Source organism: Hemitrygon akajei, unplaced genomic scaffold (assembly GCF_048418815.1).
Source record: "Hemitrygon akajei unplaced genomic scaffold, sHemAka1.3 Scf000069, whole genome shotgun sequence".
NCBI classification, from domain to species: Eukaryota; Metazoa; Chordata; class Chondrichthyes; order Myliobatiformes; family Dasyatidae; genus Hemitrygon; species Hemitrygon akajei.
Window position 1 is genome coordinate 352,926 of NW_027331955.1, and position 23,223 is coordinate 376,148.

The 23,223-nt window shown below is 43.9% G+C and overlaps 2 protein-coding genes across 5 annotated transcripts in view; one reads left to right on the plus strand and one right to left on the minus strand.

The window, feature by feature from the left end:
• LOC140722068 (uncharacterized) overlaps positions 1–10,550 on the minus strand; it is a 41,069-nt gene extending 30,519 nt beyond the window's left edge. The window contains exons 1-3 of one of the 3 annotated variants that reach the window (XM_073036865.1): positions 10,419–10,550; positions 6,520–6,692; positions 5,212–5,386 (exon numbers count right to left, since the gene is read on the minus strand). The gene's annotated coding sequence lies outside the window, so the exon portion shown is untranslated. Of the gene's footprint in view, positions 1–5,211; positions 5,387–6,519; positions 6,699–10,418 lie in introns of all 3 variants that reach the window. The other 2 variants (XM_073036866.1, XM_073036864.1) reach the window with 2 other exon arrangements.
• The window catches only part of LOC140722104 (NACHT, LRR and PYD domains-containing protein 3-like), a 421,136-nt gene that overhangs the window by 177,807 nt on the left and 220,106 nt on the right, over positions 1–23,223 (plus strand). The gene's annotated exons all lie outside the window — the stretch shown is intronic.

A 23,223-nucleotide genomic window follows, 5' to 3' on the forward strand; every position in this document is an offset into this window, starting at 1 on the left:
TTAGGACAGAGTTAAGGAAAAACTTCTTCTCCCAGAGAGTTGTGGGGGTCTGGAATGCACTGCCTCGGAAGGCAGTGGAGGTCAATTCTCTGGATGCTTTCAAGGAGGAGCTAGATAGGTATCTTATGGATAGCAGAATCAATGGATATGGGGACAAGGCGGGAACTGGGTATTGATAGTAGATGATCAGCCATGATCTCAAAATGGCGGTGCAGGCTCAAAGGGCCGAATGGTCTACTTCTGCACCTATTGTGTATTGGTGTTCAAGTTTATGTCTTTGAGAGGGCTCACCCCAGCATCCGGGTGCACCCATGTTAACGCATTTCTGTCTTTCTGTCATACCTATGCCAAACAGGTAGAACTAGGGGCCTGCTGGGTTTGTGCTGAAATTCCACAGCATGGTAAAACTATGCTTCCAATGTCAGTAATCCCGCTCAACCAGAGTGAGGAACTGTCAGCCTGGGCTTTCTCAAATAACACCCGGGGAATTGAGATGAGGACCTGTGGTCCAGTCAGAGATGACTGTGGCTGTCAGTGTTTTGGGCAATGGTGTCTCAGGCCCCCACCAAACGGAACTTCCAATACTGGGAAACATGCATCCTGGCCATACCTGCAGGTGCCCAGCAGCGGAGAGGAACAACTGAGACTGATTGATTTTGGATGATTACTTTTCTCTCCTATGGAGTAGCCAGGAATTCATGACAGATAATCGATTTGGATACAGCACTTGAGGAGCTGGCCACAATACTGCAGGGGCCCTGTCAGAAACACAGGCCCAAGTAACAGAAATATCCACTAAAATGATTGCAATCTGGCAAACAGTCCTACAGAATCGTACAGCTTTAGAGTTTATCCCAGCTGAGAAAGAGGGAACCTGTGCTGTTATTGACACAGAATGCTGCACGTATATCCCTGATGAATCTACTAACATTACACCCCTCTCCGAGCACACTGCAAAGGAGACTGACAGCATCAGGAAAGTAGGGCAGGATTTACACGGGTTCACCAAAGGGTCGAAATGGTGATCTTTGAAGGCCTGTTTGGTAATATGTGGGGCATGATACTGCATTATGTCCTAATAGTTGTACATATCTTTGTTACAATTACTGTTGTACACTGTCTTTACCCACTGATAAGTCAATGCTGTCGTCAGTTGCCTTCTCTGTAAAAAGTTACTGTGTTGTTGGTAATGTAATGATCAAAAGGAGGGAATGATAAAGTCTGTAAAATGGTTGACACTTCATTAAACAATAGCAGCCAGGTTTTCTGAAAGAAACTGCTGATGATCAACCGATGTGCTGAGCCATGTTTCTTCTTGCGGGTAGCTAGCTAGGGTTTCAAGATGCTTATCTCCTTGCACAATCACATGTAGAGATAGGACAGCTTCAGTCTGTACTGTGTGTGTAAACCATTATGACTATTTTGTAGTTTGTCTTTAGGGGCTCCAGCCTGTCATGTAGTAAATATGCATTCTTGGAACAGCTTGTACGAGAGCCGACCAGGGACAAGGCTATTCTGGATTTAGTGTTATGTAATGAAAAGGATTTGTTCAGCGATCTTAAGTAAAGGTCCATTAGGAGGTAGTGATCATAATATGATAAGTTTTTATCTGCAATTTGAGAAGGATAAGGGCAGCTCAGAGGTATCCGTGTTGCAGTTGAACAAAGGAGACTATGGAGCCATAAGGGAGGAGCTGGCCAAAGTTAACTGGACAGATATCCTAGCAGAAAAGACAGTGGAACAGCAATGGCAGGTATTCTTGGGAATAATGTACAAGGTGCAAAATCAGTTCATCCCCAGGAGAAGGAAGGATTCAAAGTGGGGAAAGGGGCCACAGTGGTTGACAAAGGAAGTTAGAGATTGCATAGCATTAAAAAAAAGTAAGTATGACAGAGCTAAGGTGAGTGGGAGGATGGATGCTTGGGAAATTTTTATGGAACAACAGAACTTAACTAAAAAGGCAATACGGGGAGAAAAAATGAGGTACGAACGCAAGCTAGCCCGGAATATAAAGGAGGATAGTAGAAGCTTTTTTAGGTATGTGAAGAGAAAGAAGACAGTTAAGAACAATGTTGGGCCCTTGAAGAATGAATTGGGTGAAATTGTTATCGGAAACAGAAAAATGGCAGAAGAATTTAATAAGTACTTTAGATCTGTCTTTGCTTAGGAAGACACAAGCAATCTCCCAGATGTATGTTTGGGCCAAGGACATAGGGTAACAGAGGAAATGAAACAGATTGACATTAGGAAGGAAATGGTGATGAGTAGAGTGATGGGACTGAAGGCTGACAAATCCCCAGGTTCAGATGGTCTGCATCCTAGGGTACTAAAGGAGGTGGCCCTGGAAATTGCGGATGCATTGGTAATCATTTTCCAATGTTCCTTAGATTCAGGATCAGTTCCTGAGGATTGGAGAATGGCTAATGTTATCCCACTTTTTAAGAAAGGAAGGAGGGAGAAAACAGAGAACTATCGACCTGTCAGCCTAACATCAGTAGTGGGGAAGATGCTAGAGTCCATTATTAAAGATGAAATAGTGGCATATTTAGATAGCAGTGATAGGATTGGGCCGAGCCAGCATGGATTTACCAAGGGTAAATCATGCTTTACTAATCTACTGGAGTTTTTCGAGGATGTAACCAGGAAGTTAGACGAGAGAGATCCAGTGGATGTAGTGTACCTCGATTTTCAGAAGACATTTGATAAAGTCCCACATAGGAGATTGATGGGTAAAATCAAAGCTCATGGCATTGGGGGAAGACATTGACATGGATAGAAAACTGGTTGGCAGATAGAAAGCAAAGGATAGCTCTGAATGGGTGTTTCTCGGAATGGCAGGTGGTGACTAGTGGGGTGCCACAGGGCTCGGTATTGGGACCTCCGGTCCTGTTCACCCTGTACACATCAGACTTCCAATATAACTCAGAGTCATGCCATGTGCAGAAGTTCGCTGATGACACAGCCATAGTGGGGTGTGTCAGGAATGGACAGGAGGAGGAGTATAGGAAACTGATAAAGGACTTTGTGATATGGTGCAACTCAAACTACCTGCGTCTCAATATCACCAAGACCAAGGAGATGGTGGTGGACTTTAGAAGATCTAGGCCTCATATGGAGCCAGTGATCATTAATGGAGAATGTGTGGAGCAGGTTAAGACCTACAAGTACCTGGGAGTACAGTTAGATGAGAAGCTAGACTGGACTGCCAACACAGATGCCTTGTGCAGGAAGGCACAGAGTCGACTGTACTTCCTTAGAAGGTTGGCGTCATTCAATGTCTGCAGTGAGATGCTGAAGATGTTCTATAGGTCAGTTGTTGAGAGCGCCCTCTTCTTTGTGGTGGCGTGTTGGGGTGGAAGCATTAAGAAGAAGGACGCCTCACGTCTTAATAAGCTGGTAAGGAGGGCGGGCTCTGTTGTGGGCAAAGTACTGGAGAGTTTAACATCGGTAGCTGAGCGAAGGGCGCTGAGTAGGCTATGGTCAATTATGGAAAACCCTGAACATCCTCTACATAGCACCATCCAGAGACAGAGAAGCAGTTTCAGTGACAGGTTACTGTCGATGCAATGCTCCTCAGACAGGATGAAGAGGTCAATACTCCCCAATGCCATTAGACTTTACAATTCAACTGCCAGGACTTAAGAACTTTTTTTTAAAGCTATTATTAATGCTTTTTTTGAGTTAGTGATTTAGATGCATATCATATTATTACTGAGTTAAGGATTGTATGTAATGAGTTTCTGCTACAACAAGTGTATGGGACATTGGAAAAAATGTTGAATTTCCCCATGGGGATGAATAAAGTATCTATCTATCTATCTATCTATCTATCTATCACAGCTGTTTACGATTTACGTCAACGATTTAGATGAAGGCCTTGAGAATAACATCAGCAAGTTTGCTGATGATACTAAGCTGGGTGGCAGTGTGACATGTGATGAGGATGTTAGGAGAATTCAAGGTGACTTGGATAGGCTGGGTGAGTGGGCAGATACTTGGCAGTTGGCGTTTAATGTGAATAAGTGTGAGGTTATCCACTTTGGGAGTAAGAACGGGAAGACAGATTATTATCTGAACTGTGTAAAGTTAGATAAGGGAGAAATACAAAGAGATCTAGGAGTCCTTGTTCATCAGTCACTGAAGGTCAATGAGCAAGTGCAGCAGGCAGTGAAGAAGGCTAATGGAATGTTGGCCTTTATTACAAAGGGAATTGAGTACAAGAGCAAGGAAATCTTCTTGCATTTGTATAGGGCCCCGGTGAGACCACACCTGGAGTATTGTGTACAGTTTTGGTCTCCAGGGTTAAGGAAGGACATCCTGGCTGTAGAGGAACTGCAGCATAGATTCACAAGGTTAATTCCTGGGATGTCCAGACTGTCTTATGCAGAGAGGTTAGAGAGACTGGGCTTGTACGCGCTGGAATTAAGGAGATTGAGAGGGGATCTGATTGCAACATGTAAGATTATTAATGGATTGGACAAGATAGAGGCAGGAAATATGTTCCACATGCTGGGAGAGGGCATGATTTGAGAATAAGTGGTCGGTCATTTAGGACAGAGTTAAGGAAAAACTTCTTCTCCCAGAGAGTTGTGGGGGTCTGGAATGCACTGCCTCAGAAGGCAGTGGAGGCCAATTCTCTGGATGCTTTCAAGAAGGAGCTGGATAGGTATCTTATGGATAGAGGAATCAATGGATATGGGGACAAGGCAGGAACCGGGTATTGATAGTAGATGATCAGCCATGATCTCAAAATAGCGGTGCAGGCTCGAAGGGCCGAATGGTCTACTTCTGCACCTATTGTCTATTGTCTATATCTTTGGCTCCAGCCTGTCTTGTGTGGGGTGTATATGGATGGATATATCTGTGGTGTAAGGGGAATTGTTAGTCAGTTAGTGGATTTGGTGGGAACTGTCACAGACTGTTCCCGTTTGAGCGACTAACTAAGTAAGCCCCGGGTGCTTGGAATAAAGAGTTTGTACCGTACGGTCTCTGAGTGACTTTATCCGGATTTGACTTCCACAGAATAGGAGTGGTTTTAAAGGGCTGGGCTGCTAGAAGTTCATTACCAGACCTGGAGTGATTGCAACTGGGTCTGACAGAGACATAATTGGTACTTATGGGCACATTCAGTCTCACTCCTACTATATCCCACCTTCCCTTATACAGGTATGTAATGCCTAAAGGACCAGTGTTTGAGTAAATGAGACTCACCAAACTTTCTCCTGACTGAATCAATGGAATCTCAGAGTCTCGAGTCAGAAGGGTTCTCTCCAGTTAATGCTCTCAGTCCTCAGGCTGGTTCACTTGTTGCTGTTCCCTCGTCTTCAGCCGTGGTTTGCTTCTTGTTGGTGTTTTTCTTCCAATGAACCTCACACCGCAGGTCTAACTTTAACCAGAGAGACAATGAAGTACAATAACAATAAAAAGGAGAACCAAACATTTCTGGTTAATGTTACTAAGAACAAAACAATATGGGATAAGGAGCAGCCATCATGCCGTCAGGAACAGAATTAGGTGATTCAATCCATCTGGTCTGCCCCACCATTTAACCACAGCTGATTTTCATTCCAACACCATATTCCTGCCTTCCTCCTGCAACCCTGAGCTGTTCAGCAATCATGAATATGTTAATCTCTGTCATAAATATACCCAAATGGCAGCCTCAACCAACCTCTGTGGCAACAAATTCCACAGATCAGACATCTTCTGGCCAAATTTTTTTCTCCACTCAGTTTTAAAGGGAAGCTTCTTTATTCCGAGACTTTGCTGTCAGATCACAGTCTAATGGAAACATGCTCTCCATGTCCACTGTATCCACTCTTTTCAGCATTTGGTAGGTTTACTTAACCAAACATCCCCCCACCACCCCCACCGTCCCTCCGAACTCCATTGAGCACAGGTCCAAAACAATCAAATGCTCCTGATACATAACGCCGAACATTCCTGAGATTATTCTGTAAACCTTGTTCACAACAACTGTACTGAACACATTTCTAGGAATAACAAACTAATTGGCTCCAAGGTAATTTGCAGGGAAAAGTTGTGGTTACTTTATTGTTCAACTATCACAGAGTGAGCCATTTCCACTACCAAATTAAAACCGGTACATTTCAGGAAACATAAACCAATCCAGAGTGAATATAATAAAAAGAAATTGGAATTACCAAACTTCTCAGCATGTAAGGAACAGCTGTGGGGAGAGGAACAATCTTTACAATTCAGGTTAATAACATTTTGTCAGGATGACTTCATTTTCAGTTTTTAGTGCAGATCTCCAGCAACTTGAGATTCTGCCCGATTTCCACCACTTTATCCAGATTTGACTTCCACAAAATGCGAGTGATTTTAAAGGGCTGGGCTGCTGGAAGCACATTACCAGACCTGGTGTGATTGCAACTGTGTCTGACAGAGTCATAAATGGTTCTTCTGGGCACATTCAGTCTCACCAACTATTTCCCACCTTCTATTGTACAGGTTTGTAATGTATAAATGACCAGTGTTTGAGTAAATGAGACTCACCAAACTTCCTCCTCACTGACTCACTGGGAACTCCAAGTCAGCTGATTCAGAGTTGTTCTCTCCAGTTGATGCTCTCAGTCCTCGGGCCAGTTCACTTGTTGCTGTTCCCTTGTCTTCAGCTGTGGTTTGCTTCCAGTTGGGGTTTTTCTTCCAATAAACCTCTCACCGCAGGTCTAACACTAACCAGAGAGATAATGAAGCACATAACAATGAAAAGGAGAACCAAACATTTCTGCTTAATGTTACTAAGAACAAAACTCACTGAAATTTAAACATTGAAGCCAAATATAATCATCTCAGTGGACAATCTTTTATTGTCCCTCACACATCACAAAACAATATAGGATAAGAAGGAGCCATCATTCTGTCATGGTAATACATAAGACACAGGAACAGGATTAGGTGATTTGATCCATCTGGGCTATAAACGTGCAGGAGCAATGTGTGGTTAAGTGCCATGCTCAAGGATACAACACACTGCCTGGCCTGAGGCTCAAACTCATGACCTTCAGATTGCTAAACCACTCGGCCACGTGCACATCACAGAAACCATTCTCCCCCCTAGACTTCCCAGTCCCTCGGTAAAGCAGGCAGTGAAAACAAAGATCCCCAAAACCTGGGACGTTCTCCTTTCTCACCCACCCCAGTCCAGGAGAAGACACAACAGCCACAAAGCTCAAGGACAAATGTGAGCAGCCTCAGGAAGCGTGGCGAGTTGGGGGAAGTTAACGGGACTCAGTGACCAATGTCAGATCCCCCAACACAACATAGAGGAAGCATCCTGACCCACCCGGGGACTCTGAGCACACACCACGTCATCTTGCATCACAAAGTGAAGGGTAGGGCTGATCGACGGTAAACAGCCTCATGTGACCTGTTGGTGGGTCTCCCATTTCAGCTCTGCGGAAATAGACAGCCTGGGCTCCAGGTTTGGATCGTTCAATGCAGATTAAGTGAAGTCGACACATTTTTGACCAGCCCAGATAATCAGAAAATAAATGAGTAATTGGTCCTCAGTTCGGGGCTCACGGCCAACATCGGATCTCCCCGCTCGGGATCGGTCTCAATACTCACTGATGGGAACGCAATATCTTCGGCCCACAGACAGTGATCCCGACCCCTGGCTCCCCCACCCAGAAGGTGAGGACCCTTCCCTCGATCCCACAGATGATGCACTTCAGCACTGACCGGAAAAGAAAACACCGCCCGGCCGGAGACAGAGAGCATGCGCGAAGTGAGTGTCACATCATCCGGAGGGCAGGACCTCAGGAACAGATGCACAGCTGTTGCCCATCTGCTGTTAAATGGGAGGGGCAAACGGGATCACGTGACCAGGGGGTCTCCCACCTCAGGCAGAGTTTTCCAGCTACCCACCACTCTGTGTAAAGAAACAAACTTGCTGCTTACATCTCCTCTCACCTTAAATATATTAGACATTTCAACTCCCAGGAGAAATAGATTGTCTGTCCACTCAGAATCAGAATCAGGTTTATTATCACCGGTGTGTGTCATGAAATTTGAAAACTGTGCAGCAGCAGTTCAATGCAATACATATTATAGAAGGAAAAAAAACCAAAATAAAATAATAAAAATAAACAACTAAATCATTTACAGTATATCTGGGACCTTTACTCTTTGTGATTTTGATAAATGACCTGGATGAGGAAGTGGAGGGATGGGTTAGCAAATTTGCTGATGACACAAAGGTTGGCGGAGTTGTGGATAGTGTGGAGGGCTGTCAGAGGTTTCAGTGGGACATTGATAGGATGCAAAAATGGGCTGAAAAGTGGCAGATGGAGTTCAAACAAGATAAGTGTGAAGTGGTTCATTTTGTTAGGTCAAACATGATGGCAGAATATAACATTAATGGTAAGACTCTTGGCAGTGTGGAGGATCAGAGGGATCCTGGGGTCCCAGTCCATAGGACACTCAAAGTTGCTACGCAGGTTGACTCTGTGGTTAAGAAGGCATATGATACATTGACCTTCATCAATCGTGGGATTGAATTTAGGAGCCGAGAGGTAATGTTGCAGCTATATGTGATGCTGGTCACACCCCACTGTGCTCAATTCTGGTTGCCTCACTACACGAAGCATGTGGAAACCATGGAAATGGTGCAGAGGATATTTACACAGATGTTGCCTGGATTGTGGAGCATGCCTTATTAGAATAGTTTGAGTGAACTCAGCCTTTTCTACTTGGAGCAACGGACGATGAGAGGTGACCTGATAGAGGTGTATAAGATGATGAGAGGCATTGATCGTGTGGATAGTCAGAGACTTTTTCCCAGGTCTGAAATGGTTATGAAAAGACAGCACAGGTTTAAGGTGCTGGGGAGTAGTTGCAGAGGAAATGTTACGGATAAGTTTTTTTACTCAGAGAGTGGTGAGTGTGTGGAATTGGCTACCGGCAACGGTGGTGGAGGTGGGTAGAATATGGTCTTTTGGATAGGTACCTGGAGACACTGGAGAAAAATAAAGAAATACTAGCTTAGAAAAATAGAGGGCTATGGGTAACCATAGTAATAACTAAGGTAGGGACATGTTGGCACAACTTTGTGGGCCAAAGGTCTTGTATTGTGCTGTAGGTTTTCTATGTTTCTGTGAATAAATTAAAAATCGTGCAACAAACAAATACTATATATTTTAAATGTGAGGTAGTGTTCAAAGGTTCAATATCCATTTAGCAATCGGATGGCAGAGGGGAAGAAACTGTTCCTGAATTACTGAGTGTGAGCCTTCAGACTTCTGTACCTCCTTACCTGCTGGTAACATTGAGAAAACCACATGCCCTGGGTGCTGGAGGTCCTTGATAATGGATGCTGCCTTTCTGAGACATGGCTTCTAATCCTCTGGTAATCTTATAAACGTCTATCCAGTCTCACCCCAGCCGGCACGGCTCCGGAGAAAACGACACAATTTTGTCCAACCTCCCGTTAAAGCTCAGGCCCTCTAATCCAGGCAATATCCTGGTAAACCTTTTCTGCGCCCATTCCAAAGCCCCGACATCCTTCCGAGAATGGGAGCGACCAGAACTGTATGAAACACTCCAGATGTGGTCTAACTAGTTTTATAAAGCTGCAGCACAACTTCCCGACTTTTGAACTCAATGCTTCAACTGATAAACACAACCACGCCATTTGCCTTCTTAACCACCCGATCAATCTGTGCAGTCTCTTTCAGGGAGCGATGAACTTGGAGTCTAAGATCCCTCTGATCATCGACACTGTTCAGGGTTTTGCATTTAACAGTATACTGTCTCATACATTCGACCTACCGAGCTGCCAAGGTGATCATCACTAATCAAATCTCACTGAGATTTCTCAGGTCCTGTTGAATTTATTACCAAGTGCACAAGTACGGGATGGTACAGTTACAGAAAACACTGACTTGTAGCAGCATCACAGGCAAGTGCATTCAGATAACACACGGAACACAGATTATACAATTCTCTGTCAGTAACAAGATAGAAATATATTTTACGTCATCCTGCTAATAGGACCAGAACAACAGGGGCTGAGCGGCGGTTCATCTCAGAGGGTTCGGTGTGAAGGTCTCACAACCCGGACCGACCCCGGCAGATTCTGTGAAGGAAGCGAGGCGAGGCCGCCAGTTCGGGAAAGTTCATCCCCTCCCCCTTCAGGTTTCACCGATCACCTTGTGTTTCTCTCTCCCTCCCCACCCCCACCTTTTATTCTCCAGTCCTGCCGAAGGGTTTCGGCCGGTAATGTCGACTGTATTCTTCCCCTAGATGCTGCCCGGCCTGCTGAGTTCCTCCAGCATTTTGTGCGCGTTGCTCGCATTTCTAGCATCTGCAGATTTTCTCTTGTTTGAGTTCGGGAAAGTTAACTCACCACTCAACGTCAGACCTCCCCGCTCGGGACCGGCTTCAATACTCACCGAAGGGAAATTGTTGGTGTTGCCCCGCAGAGAATAATCCGTCTCCGGCTCCCCGTCCAAGGGGGCGAGGACCCCCTCCCGATCCCGATCCCGATCCCCGACCCACCGCTGACCCACTTCCACAAAGAGCGAAAAAACAGCACTGCCCGGCTCGGGCCTGTGAGCATGCGCAATGTGCTTCTTCTTGCGTCACAGGCGGTGGGCGGGGCCACGGAAACAAACCCGCAAATGCGGCATTTCGCTGGAGGGTCTCCCATGTGACCGGTGACTGTTCCTCGCCCTTCACATATTGCCCTGCCCACCGCCGCATTTCCCACATTATTTCATTATTTCCCTATATCATTTCCATACGTATTTAGATTTTCCGTCCATATCTTCCTCGATCCCTTTCCCTCCAGTCCCAGGTCACAGAGTTCTCAGAGTTATAGTTCTGATTCACTTTCCATCCCGACACACAATTCAGACCCACACAGAAAATGAGCTGGTTTCTTTTAAATCAGTCAACACACACAAAATGCTGGTGGAACGCAGCAGGTCAGGCAGCATCTATAGGGAGAAGCACTGTCGATGCTTCGGGCCGAGACCCTTCGTCAGTCCTGAAACGTTCCGAAACGTGGACAGCGCTTCTCCCTATAGATGCTGCCTAACCTGCTGCGTTCCACCGGCATTTTGTGTGTGTTGCTTGAATTTCCAGCATCTGCAAATTTCCTCGTGTTTGTCATTTAAATCAGTCTATGTTTATAAACACTCATTTCTATTCAAATTCCTCTGGCCTCACTGGACAGGAACACTGAAACATTAAGTGAGAAACAACAGGAGGAGGTCATTCGGCCCCTTTAACCATCAGCAAGATGGAGGCTACTCTCCCATCTCAGCCGCATGCTTCTACCGATCCTCATTTTCTCGATCCCTTGGGACTCCACAAATCTGCCAGCCTCTGTTTTATGTGAGGACGATCACCGAGTCATCACCGCCCTCTGTGGTGGGGATTTACAGACATTTACCCCCCTCGGCGTGGAGACATTTCCCCTCATCTCAGTCCCGACATTTTCACTGCCATCATATTTGACCTACTAAAATGAACCACTTCACACTTACCTGGGCTGAACTCCATCTGCCACTTCTCAGCCCTTTTCTGCATCCTATCAATGTCCCGCTGTAAACTCTGACAGCCATCCACACTATGCACAAAACATCCAACCTTTGTGTCATCAGCAAACTTACCAACCCATCCCTCCACTTCCTCATCCAGGTCATTTATAAAAAACACAAAGAGTAAGGGTCCCAGACCAGATCCCTGAGGCACTCCATTGGTCACCGGCCTCCATGCAGAATATGACCCATCTACAACCACTCTTTGCCTTCAGTGGGCAAGCCAGTTCTGGATCCACAAAGCAATGTCCCCTTGGATCCCATGCCTCCTTACTTTCTCAATAAGCCTTACATGGGTTACCTTATCAAATGCCTTGCTGAAATCCATATACACTGCATCTACTGTTCTTTCTTCATCAATGTGTTTAGTCACATCATCAAAAAATTCAATCGGGCTCGTAAGGCACGACCTGTCCTTCACAAAGTCATGCTGACTATTACTAGTCATATTATACCTCTCCAAATGTTTATAAATCCTGCCTCTCAGGAACTTCTCCATCAACTTACCAACCACTGAGGTAAGAATCACTGGTCTATAATTTCCTGGACTATCTCTACACCCTTTCTTGAGTAAAGGAACAACATCCGCAACCCTCCAATCCTCCGGAAACTCTCTGGTCCCCATTGATGATCATTGCCAGAGGCTCAGCAATCTCCCCCCTCGCCTCTCACAGTAGTCCGGGGTACATCTTATCCAATACCCGCGACTTATCCAACTTGATGCTCTCCAAAAGCTGCAGCACATCCTCTTTCTTAATAGCTACATGCTCAAGCTTTTCAGTCTGCTGCAAGTCATCACTACAATCACTAAGATCCTTTTCCATAGTGAATACTGAAGTAAAGTATTCATTAAGTACCTCTGCTATTTCCTCCGGTTCCAGACCCACTCTCCCACTGTCACACTTGATATTTCAGGGTGAAATGTGAATTTTTTTCGGGAATCTGAAGGGGAATTCTTCACTCAGAGTTTGGTGAGGGTGTGGAATGAGCTGCCAGTGGAAGTGGTGGATGTGGGTTCGAGTTAGACACTAAAGAGAAATTTGGGTAAGGACATGGATGGGAAGTGTATGCAGGTAGTTGGCAGTAAAAACAAAAACGGGTCGGTATTGACTAGAAGGGCCGAAAAGCCTGTTCCAGTGCTGCTGGGCTCTGTGACTCTAATAATATTCTGATTTGTAATTTCCACAGTCATGTGCTTTGCTGCTAATTACCGAACCCGGTAATTTACAGAATAGATAAAGGGGCTGCCCAGTAACTGTTCCTGTGATCAAAGTCACTGGGACGTTTCATCACTGAGCAGATAATGTCTTCTCCATTCTCTTTCACTCAGTCTGTCACTCAACACGTTCCATGTTTACAGGAAATCACAGAACTCACAGAGAAGGAAACCGTGACAGAGGATTCCCCGCTGTTCCTCAGACCTGGTGATGGGGAAAGGCTCCCAGTCCCAGAGAGTGATGTGGGAATCAGGAATGAGTTTGCAAAGTTGGACAAAAGGCTGAAAGGATTTCTGCAGCTCGGTACGGTAAAACAATGCACCGAACTGAAAATAACATTGAAATATTACTGACGTAACAAAGAACGTCAACAAAGTTCGGCCCATCATGTTGAGCTCAACCAAATAAATTAGCAACCAAATGGCCACTAAACTGATTCCTTGTGCCTGCACAATGTCCATCTCCCTCCATGTTCTTCACATTTATGTGCCTGTCTCAGCGTCTCTTAAATGTCTCTAATATATCTGCCGCTACCATCACCCCAGGCATTCCAGACACCCACCAATCTCTGTGTGAATGAACTTGCCTCTCACATCTCCTTTGAACTTACCCCCTCTCAGATTAACTGAGAAAAACAATCACAATAAACATGCGATTGTACTGGAGTGAGTGTCATGGTCCGGTCCGTGAAATCCGCGTTCCGGTTCATCGATCCTCATTCCGGGATTTCCTGTTTTCCCTGGGTCCAGTGGCTGCCTTAATTGAGGCACCTGATTCTCGTTTTGGGCTGGCTCCATAAATAGCTTCGGGATTCAGCTTCAGTCTGCTGGACTGTTCTCTCCTTTCTTCCTGTTCCCGCACTTCTGAATCCTTGGCAGTTAGTTCGGCAGCTTATCTCAACAGTTATTTTAATTCATTTTATAAAAGATACCCCTAATCCATATTCTTCCAATACCTTAAATAAAAAATCCCATTCCAATCTATCAAATGTTTTTTCTGCATCTAAAGCAACTGCCACACTAATTTCCTCCCTCTTTTGAGCCAAATGAATTATACTAAATAACCGAGTTACATTATCTGCCGATTGTCTATTTTTAATAAATCCTGTTTGATCCATATGTATTAATTTTGGTAAGTATTTAGATAGTCTGTTAGATAACATTTTTGCTATTATTTTATAATCAGTGTTTAACAAAGAAATAGGTCTATATGATGTTGGCTTTAAAAGATCTCTATCTTTCTTTGGCAATACTATTAAAATAGCTGTCGAAAAAGATTCTGGAAGTTTATGAGTTATTTCCGCTTGATGTATTAACTCCATAAAAGGAGGAATTAATAAATCTTTAAACTTTTTATAAAACTCAGGTTGAAAACCATCTTCTCCTGGAGATTTATTGCTTTGAAGGAGTTGAATGACTTCAGACCTGTTGCCTTGACGTCGCACGTGATGAAGACCATGGAGCGGCTGATAATACAGAATCTGAGGCCACAAACCAGGCACGCCCGGGATCCGCTTCAGTTTGCGTATAAGGAGAAGGTGGGAGTGGAGGATGCTATCACGTATTTGCTGCACAAATCACTCTCTCACCTTGATGGGGTCAGTTGTGCTGTGAGGATTACATTCCTTGACTTCTCTAGTGCCTTTAACACCATCCAGCCCAAGATCTTAAAGCACAAACTAACGGAGATGGGAGTAGACTCTCACATGGTGGATTGGATAGTGGACTACTTGACAGATAGACCTCAGTATGTGCGGTTGGGAGACTGTAGGTCTGACACGGTGGTCAGCAGCACAGGAGCGCCACAGGGAACCGTACTCTCTCCGGTCCTGTTCACCCTGTACACATCAGACTTCCAATATAACTCGGAGTTTTGCCATGTGCAGAAGTTCGCTGATGACACGGCCATAGTGGGGTGTGTCAAGAATGGACAGGAGGAGGAGTATAGGAAACTGATACAGGACTTTGTGATATGGTGCAACTCAAACTACCTGCGTCTCAATATCACCAAGACCAAGGAGATGGTGGTGGACTTTAGGAGATCTAGGCCTCATATGGAGCCAGTGATCATTAATGGAGAATGTGTAGAGCAGGTTAAGACCTACAAGTATCTGGGAGTACAGTTAGACGAGAAGCTAGACTGGACTGCCAACACAGATGCCTTGTGCAGGAAGGCACAGAGTCGACTGTACTTCCTTAGAAGGTTGGCGTCATTCAATGTCTGCAGTGAGATGCTGAAGATGTTCTATAGGTCAGTTGTTGAGAGCGCCCTCTTCTTTGTGGTGGCGTGTTGGGGAGGAAGCATTAAGAAGAAGGACGCCTCACGTCTTAATAAGCTGGTAAGGAGGGCGGGCTCTGTCGTGGGCAAAGTACTGGAGAGTTTAACATCGGTAGCTGAGCGAAGGGCGCTGAGTAGGCTACGGTCAATTATGGAAAACCCTGAACATCCTCTACATAGCACCATCCAGAGACAGAGAAGCAGTTTCAGTGACAGGTTACTGTCGATGCAATGCTCCTCAGACAGGATGAAGAGGTCAATACTCCCCAATGCCATTAGGCTTTACAATTCAACTGCCAGGACTTAAGAACTTTTTTTAAAGCTATTATTAATGCTTTTTGAGTTAGTGATTTAGATGCATATCATATTATTACTGAGTTAAGTATTGTATGTAATGAGTTTTTTGCTACAACAAGTGTATGGGACATTGGAAAAAATGTTGAATTTCCCCATGGGGATGAATAAAGTATCTATCTATCTATCTATCTATCTATCTATCTATCTATCTATCTATCTATCTAGAGCTTCTTCAACCTCTTTTAATGTAAAAAGCATATCTAATCCCTTCTGTTCTTCCGTATTTAATTTTGGAAGAGTTATTTGTGATAAAAACCTTTCTATCTTGACATTATCATTTTGTGATTCTGATTGATACAATTCAGAATAAAAATTCTTGAAAGTTTCATTAATTTCTAAAGGTTTATAAGTAATTTTATTTACTCTTGTTCGAATTGCATTTGTCGTTTTAGAAGTCTGGTCTGTTTTTAACTGCCATGCAAGGACCTTATGTGATCTTTCACCTAGTTCATAATATCTCTAAAGTAGTGACAAATGGTCAAATTTCATCCCCATTTCAGTTAACAAGGGCAAGGTTGTCCATTATCACCTGCTTTATTTGTGTTGGCGATAGAACCATTAGCTGAATTAATTAGAATGGACCCAGATATTAAGGGTTTCAGAGTTAATCAGGAAAAATACAAGATTATCTTATTTGCTGATGATGTTCTGCTTTATTTAACAAATCCATTGCACTCGTTGCGTAAATTATCCTATAGATTAGAAGAATATGGGAAAATATCAGGTTACAAAATAAATTGGGATAAAAGTGAAATTTTACCTCTTACTAAAGGAGATTATGGTCAATGTCGATTAATAACTCAATTTAGATGGCCGGCTAATGGTATAAAATATTTAGGTGTAAGAGTTGATAATGATGTAAAGAACTTATACAAATTAAATTACTTACCATTATTGAAAGAAATTCAAGAAGATCTTGATAAATGGATGATATTACCAATAACATTAGTAGGTAGAGTAAATACCGTAAAAATGAATATATTCCATGGACTACAATACTTATTTCAATCACTACCAATACAATTACCCCAGAGGTTTTTTCAAGAGTTAAATAAATATGTGAGGAAGTTTCTTTGGAAAGGTAAGATGTCAGGAATATCGTTGGAAAAATTGACATGGAAACTTGATCTAGGAGGGTTACAACTTCCAAATTTTAAGAATTGTTGTAATGCAAATCAACTTAGATTTATTGCATCTTTTTTTGAGAAAGATAGACCGGCATGGATTAGAATAGAACTAGATAAAATAGGAGAAAATACACCAGAAGATTTTATATATAAATGGGAATCTAAATGGATACGGGAAAAGAAAGAATCTCCTATATTAAAACATTTGATTGACTAATGGAATAAGATAAATGTTGATGATGAGACAAAGAAATCTTTATTAGCAAAGAGATCTTTAATTCAAGATAGACTTGTTCCTTTTACAATCGATGATCAACTTTTATATAATTGGTTTCAAAAAGGAATTAGATATATAGGAGATTGTTTTGAAGGAGGTATATTAATGTCATTTGATCAATTAAAGAATAAATATAAAGTATCAAACAACACTCTTTTTTGTTACTTCCAATTAAGGGCTTATTTAAGAGAAAAATTAGGTCAAACAATGTTATTGCCGAAATCTAAATAAAATAGCAACTTTAATTCAAAAAGGAAAAACTAAAAATTTTATTTCTTGTATGTATAGCTTGATTCAAAAACAGGCATTTAAACAAGGAGTCCATAAGTCAAGACAAAAATGGGAAAGTGACTTGAATATTAAAACTGAAGAAACAACTTGGTCAAGACTATGTTTTGATAGTATGACAAATACAATAAATGTCCGGTTAAGATTAGTGCAATATAATTTTTTACATCAATTATATATTACACCACAAAAAATAAATAAATTAAACCCAAATTTATCTGATCAGTGTTTCCGATGTAACCAAGAAATTGGTACTTTTTTACATTCTACTTGGTCTTGCTCTAAAATTCAACCTTTTTGAACAAATTTAAGAGTTTTATTGGAACAAATTATTGGAACACAACTTCCACATATCCAATATTATTTTTATTAGGCGATATTGAAGGGATAAAATCGAAACCCAAATTGAATAAATATCAGAAAGAATTTATGAAAATGGAATGGCAGTAGTCAAAAAGGCTATTGCATTTATTTGGAAATCGGATGCATACTTAAGTATAGATCGTTGGAAGAATGAAATTTCCAGCTGTATTCCACTTGAAAAAATTACTTATAATCTAAGAGATAACTATGAAACATTTTTGAACATTTGGCGCCCTTATTTACAAAAGACAGGATTAAATATATAGGTGCTCTGAAGATAAAATAATTGGCTATTTGGGGAAAGAACGAAATATATATACTAAAGTTATTACGAACTCCGTGAAGCATGTGGGGATCTTCCGATATCCAGGCACTCTTTCTTTCTTTCTTTCTTTCTTTCTTTCTTTCTTTCTTTCTTTCTTTCTTTCTTTCTTTCTTTCTTTCTTTCTTTCTTTCTTTCTTTTTCTATAGGGATGATAAGGGGGAGGGGCTACGGGGAGGGGGAAGGGTATTTTTTTTCTTCTTTCTGTAATTATCTGAAAACTCAATAAAAAAGTTTGTTAAAAACAGTTATTTTGGCACTAACCTTCGTCAGTTTCCTTCGCCTGCTACCTTCCCTGTAACCTCGCTTGCGTCCTTGCCTGTATCGCCGTTAAGTTCAACCGCCGGAGTCAGACTGGAGCCTCGCCATGCCAAGATATGCAGCTATCTATTGCTGAGTTTGGATCTGTCTCTTTGTGTCCCTGTGTTTAGTGTCCGTCAAGGAAAGAGTCCCGGCCTTAGGAAGGTCCTGACTCTGTATTGATCCCCGGCCCTAAGTCCTGTTCCCAAGGAGGGGTCCTGGTTCTGTGTTCTGTGTAGAACCCGGGCTCTCAGACCTGTTTCCAAGGAGGGGTCCTGGTTCTGTGTTCTATGTAGAACCCCGGTTCTCAGGCCTGTTCCCAAGGAGGGGTCCTGGTTCTGTGTTCTGTGTAGAACCCCGGTTCTCAGGCCTGTTCCCAAGGAGGGGTCCTGGTTCTGTGTTCTGTGTAGAACCCCGGCTCTCAGACCTGTTCCCAAGGAGGGGTCCCGGCTTTGTGACCCTGTGTTCCAACACCAAGGCTCTGTGTTCCAAGATCAAGTCAGGGCGCCGTGTTCCAGCCCCGTCCAAGTCTGAGCTTCGTGTCCTCATCCAGTTCTGGTGCCTCACTGAGCCCAGGAGTACCTCGCCGAGCCTGGTCCTGGGGATTCCTCGTCCAACCCTAGCCACGTCCAAGATCCTGATCTTTTTGAGAGAGTAATTTAGATGCATATCATATTATTACTGAGTTAAGTATTGTATGTAATTAGTTTTGCTACAACAAGTGTATGGGACATTGGAAAAAAATGTTGAATTTCCCCATGGGGATGAATAAAGTATCTATCTATCTATCTATCTATCTATCTATCTATCTATCTATCTATCTATCTATCTATCTATCTATCTATCTATCTATCTATCTATCTATCTATCTATCTATCTATCTAGTCCAAGCCACGTCCCTGTGTTCCCAGTGTTATCTTGTGTCTGGTCTGTTCCTAGTCCCGAGTCCTCGACTGGATCCGGATTCCGAGCCCGATTCAAGACCCATGTTCCGGGTCCCTGTCCAGTCTCTGGCTCGGAGTCCTAGTCCAGACATCTAGTTCCAAGTTCCTCATCCAGGTCCCGTTTTCACAGTCTGAGTCGGTGTGCGTGTCTCGTCCAGGGCCTGTATCCATGTCCAGCGTCCTTTCCTCCTGACTTCCGTTGCATTCTGGATAATCTTAGCCCTGTTCCCAGTACTTCAGTGTCTGTGTCTTGCATTTGGATCCACTACCAGCGCCACCCCCCCCCCCCCGCTGGCAACATACATAAACCAGCCCGTGGCGTTCCTAACTGTGATTTCCTCAATATAACGAACATTACCGAGAATCTGGAATCTGCAGCGTTCGCGGTTACAGAGCTACTGACTTGTTAAGTGATCTTTATATGAGCGTGGAGGTAGAGGTAGAACGCTACCTCCCTCCATTGCTGAGGAATGGGAGGAGAGTGAGGTGTTGAGAAAGTTGTGTGTGGAAAGTGGAGAGCGGGTAGCTGCAGATGAAAGTGAGTGTGTGGAAAGATGGTGGGGAAAAGAGAGGAGGAGAAAGAGAGACCATAAGACATGGGAGCAGAATGAGGCCATCTAGCCTATCGAGTCTGCTCCGCCATTTAATCATGACTAAACCTTTTTCCCTCCTCCTCAATCCCAGTTCCCGCTCTTCTCCCCGTAATGTTCATTGCCATGTCTAATCAAGAACTTGTCAATCTCTGCCTTAAACATACCCAACGATCTGGCCACCACCGCTGTATGTGGCAACGAATTCCACGCACTCACCGTACTTTGGCTCGGGAAATTTTTCCGGATCTGTTTTGAAAGGGCGCCCCTCTATCCTGAGGCTGTGCTCTCTTGTCCTAGACTGTCCCACGATGGAAAATATCCTTTCCACACCCACTCTGTCCGGGCCTTTCGAAAGGTTTCAATGAGATTCCCCCTCATCCTTCTGAATTCCAGCGGGTACAGATCCAGAGCCATCTAACGCTCCTCGTGTGATAACCCTTTCATTCCTGGAATCATCCTTGTGCAGCGCCTCTGAACCCTCTCCAATGGCAGGACATCTTTTCTAAGATGACTGGCTCAAAGCTGCTCAAAATACTCAAGGTGAGGCCTCACCAGTGCCTTAAGGCCTCAGCATCACATCCTTGCTCTTGTATGCTAGACCTCTTGAAATGAATGCTAACATGGCATCTGCCTTCCTCACCACCGAATGAGCCTGCAAGATAACCTTCATGGTGTTTTGCACAATGACTCCCATCTCCCCCTTCATCTTAGATTCCTGGAATTTCTCACAGTTTAAAAAATAGTCCGCACATTTGTTTCTGCTACCAAATTGCATGACCCTGCATTTTCCCACATTGTACTTCATTTGCCACTTTCTTCCCCATTCTCCTAATCTTAATCCTTCTTCATCCTACCTGTTTCCTCAACACTGGTGCCCCTCCACCAACCTTCGCATCATCTGAAAACTTGGCAGCAAAACATTCTATTTCATTATCTAACTCATTTATATAAAGCATAAAAAGAAGCGGTCCCATCACTGACCCCTGTGGAACTAGTGACTGGCAAACAACCAGAAAAGGGTCCTTTTTATTTTAACTCCCTGCGTCCTGCCAATCAGCCAATGCTCTAACCACTTTAGTGAATTTCCTGTAATACCATGGACTCTTAACTTGGTAAGCAGTTCATGTGTGTGCACCTGGTCAAAGGGCTTCTGGGGTTCCAAATGTACAGCATCCAATTCATCACCTTTATCTTACCTACTTGTAATCTCCTTGAAGAATTCCAAAAGAGTCATCAGGCAGGGTTTTCCCTAAAGGAAACCATGCTGACTTTGTATTATCTTGTCCTGTGTCACCAGATACTCCATCACCTCACTCTTAACAATTGATTCTAACATCTTCCCAACAACTGAGGTCAGGCTAACTGTTCTATAGTTGCCTTTCTGCTGCCTTCCTCCTTTCTTAAAGAGTGGAGTGGCATCTGCAATTTTCCAGTCCTCCGACACCATGCTGGAGTCTAATGATTATCGCAAGATAATTTCTAATGCCAGCAGAATCTCTAACGCTACCTCTTTCAGCACCACAGGTTGCAGTTCTTCTGGTCACGGTGACTTGTGTACCTTTAGGTCTTTCAGTATTTTGAGCACCTTCTCTCTTGTAATAGTAACTGCACCCACTTCTCTTCCTTCCCACACCACAATATCAGGCGTGTTGTTAGTGTCTTCCACAGTGAAGAATGATGCAAAATACTCAATTAGTTTCATCGGCCATCTCATTGTACCCGGTTATTATTTCTCCTGCCTCGTTTTCTAGCGGTCCTTGATCCACTCCAATTTCTCTTTTATTTTTAATATACACTTGGTGAAAAACTTTTATATTCCACTTTGATATTATTTGTTAGCTTGCTTTCATATTTCATCTTTTCCCTTCTAATGATTTTAGTTGCTCGCACTCATGTTGCGATCACATTTTCCAAAGGTTCTTCCACTTTAAGCTCCCTAATCGCCTCCCGTTCATTGTATAGCACCCAATCCAGTACAGCTGATTCCGTAGTAGGCTCAACGACAAACTGCTCTGAAAGGCTATCCCTCGGGCATTCAACAAACTCATTCCCTTGAGATCCATTACTAACTTGATTTTCCCAGTTGACCTTCATGCTACCATGTCCCATGACTGCCATAACATTGCCCTTTTGACTCGCCTTTTCTATTACCTGTTGTAACCTGTGGTCCACCTCCCAGCCACTGTTAGAGGCCTCTATATAACTGCCATCAGCGTCTTTTTACACTTGCTGTTTCTTAACTCAATCCACAAGGATTCAACATCTTCCGGTCCTATGTAACATCTTCCTACCTTTACCAGTAGAGCCGCACTACCCACTCTGCCTGCCTTCCTATCCCTCTTGTATAACATGTAACCTTGGGCATTCAGCTCCCAACTGCAATCATCCTTCAGCCACGATTCAGTGATGGCCGCATCATCATACCTGGCAATGTATGATGTTGAGAGTGGACAGTCACGGGGGATATAGAGAGGGGGATTTAGAGATGGTTGGAGCGAGGGGAGTGAGCTGGAGAGTGAGGAGAGCGAGGTAGAGAGAAAGGGATAGAGGGCTAAAAGAAAGGGAGTGGGAGGTTTTCTTTTACGGAGACTGGGATGGAAAGGTGGAATTGGTGGGGGGGGGGGGGAGTCGGCGTGGTGGGCTACAGAAAGGGGTGAGGAAGGATGGGTGTGCAGGATACCGAGGTGGTGGGGGTGAGCTATAGGGGTGGCGAGGAAGGTGAGGTGAGTGAAAATGGCGTCAAGAGAAAGGAGAGGGGGAGACGAGTTTGCAGCGTAAATGAGTGAATGAGTGCAGTGTGGAGGGTGTGGTAAACTGACCGGGTTCGTGGAAAGTAGGGTTCAGTGTTTTGGGTGGCGAGGAGAGTGGAGCGATTTGGAAGGGAAGAGGGAGGAAGAAGAGTCCACTGCGAAGGGGAGCGGCAGTGAAGAGTCATGGATGAGTGAGAGGCGGTGCGTCTGGTCAGAATGATTAAACTAACCAGTTATTTATCCACAGTGGCGAATATGTTAGTCATGGTTGAGATTCTGGCCCTCGTCTCTGAATCCCACAGCGAAACTTTTACCGCACATGGCCTCGGATCTGCAACCCGACGCTGGGGTGGGGTAGGGAGTGTTGTGGGGTGAAGCGGGGGTTGGGGGTATTGCGATTTCCACGCACTGCTCCCGATCATTGTGTCGAACTGTAAATCCGTCAGATCATGCCCTCCCATCCATGTACTTAACCAAGTTTCTGTATGTACACCAAGTGAGTGTATATTGGACAGCGAAGGAGGCCATCATATCTTGCAGAGGGATTTGGATCAGCTAGATAAATAGCAAATGGACCTTCGGTGGGAACCAGGAGGCTAGGGTTTACAGATTAAAAGTCGGACACTGATGAGTGTGTACAACAATGGGGTCGGGGAATACAAGGTCACAATGCGTTGGAAATGGCGTCCGATGTGGATAGGTTCGTAAGGTAATGTTTTGACGCATTGGACTTCATGTACTGGGTTCAGGAGATGGGATGTTATGTTGAAGTTGGTGAGGCCTAATGTAGAGTATTGTCTGCAGTTTTGGTCACTTAACTACATGAAATATGTAAATA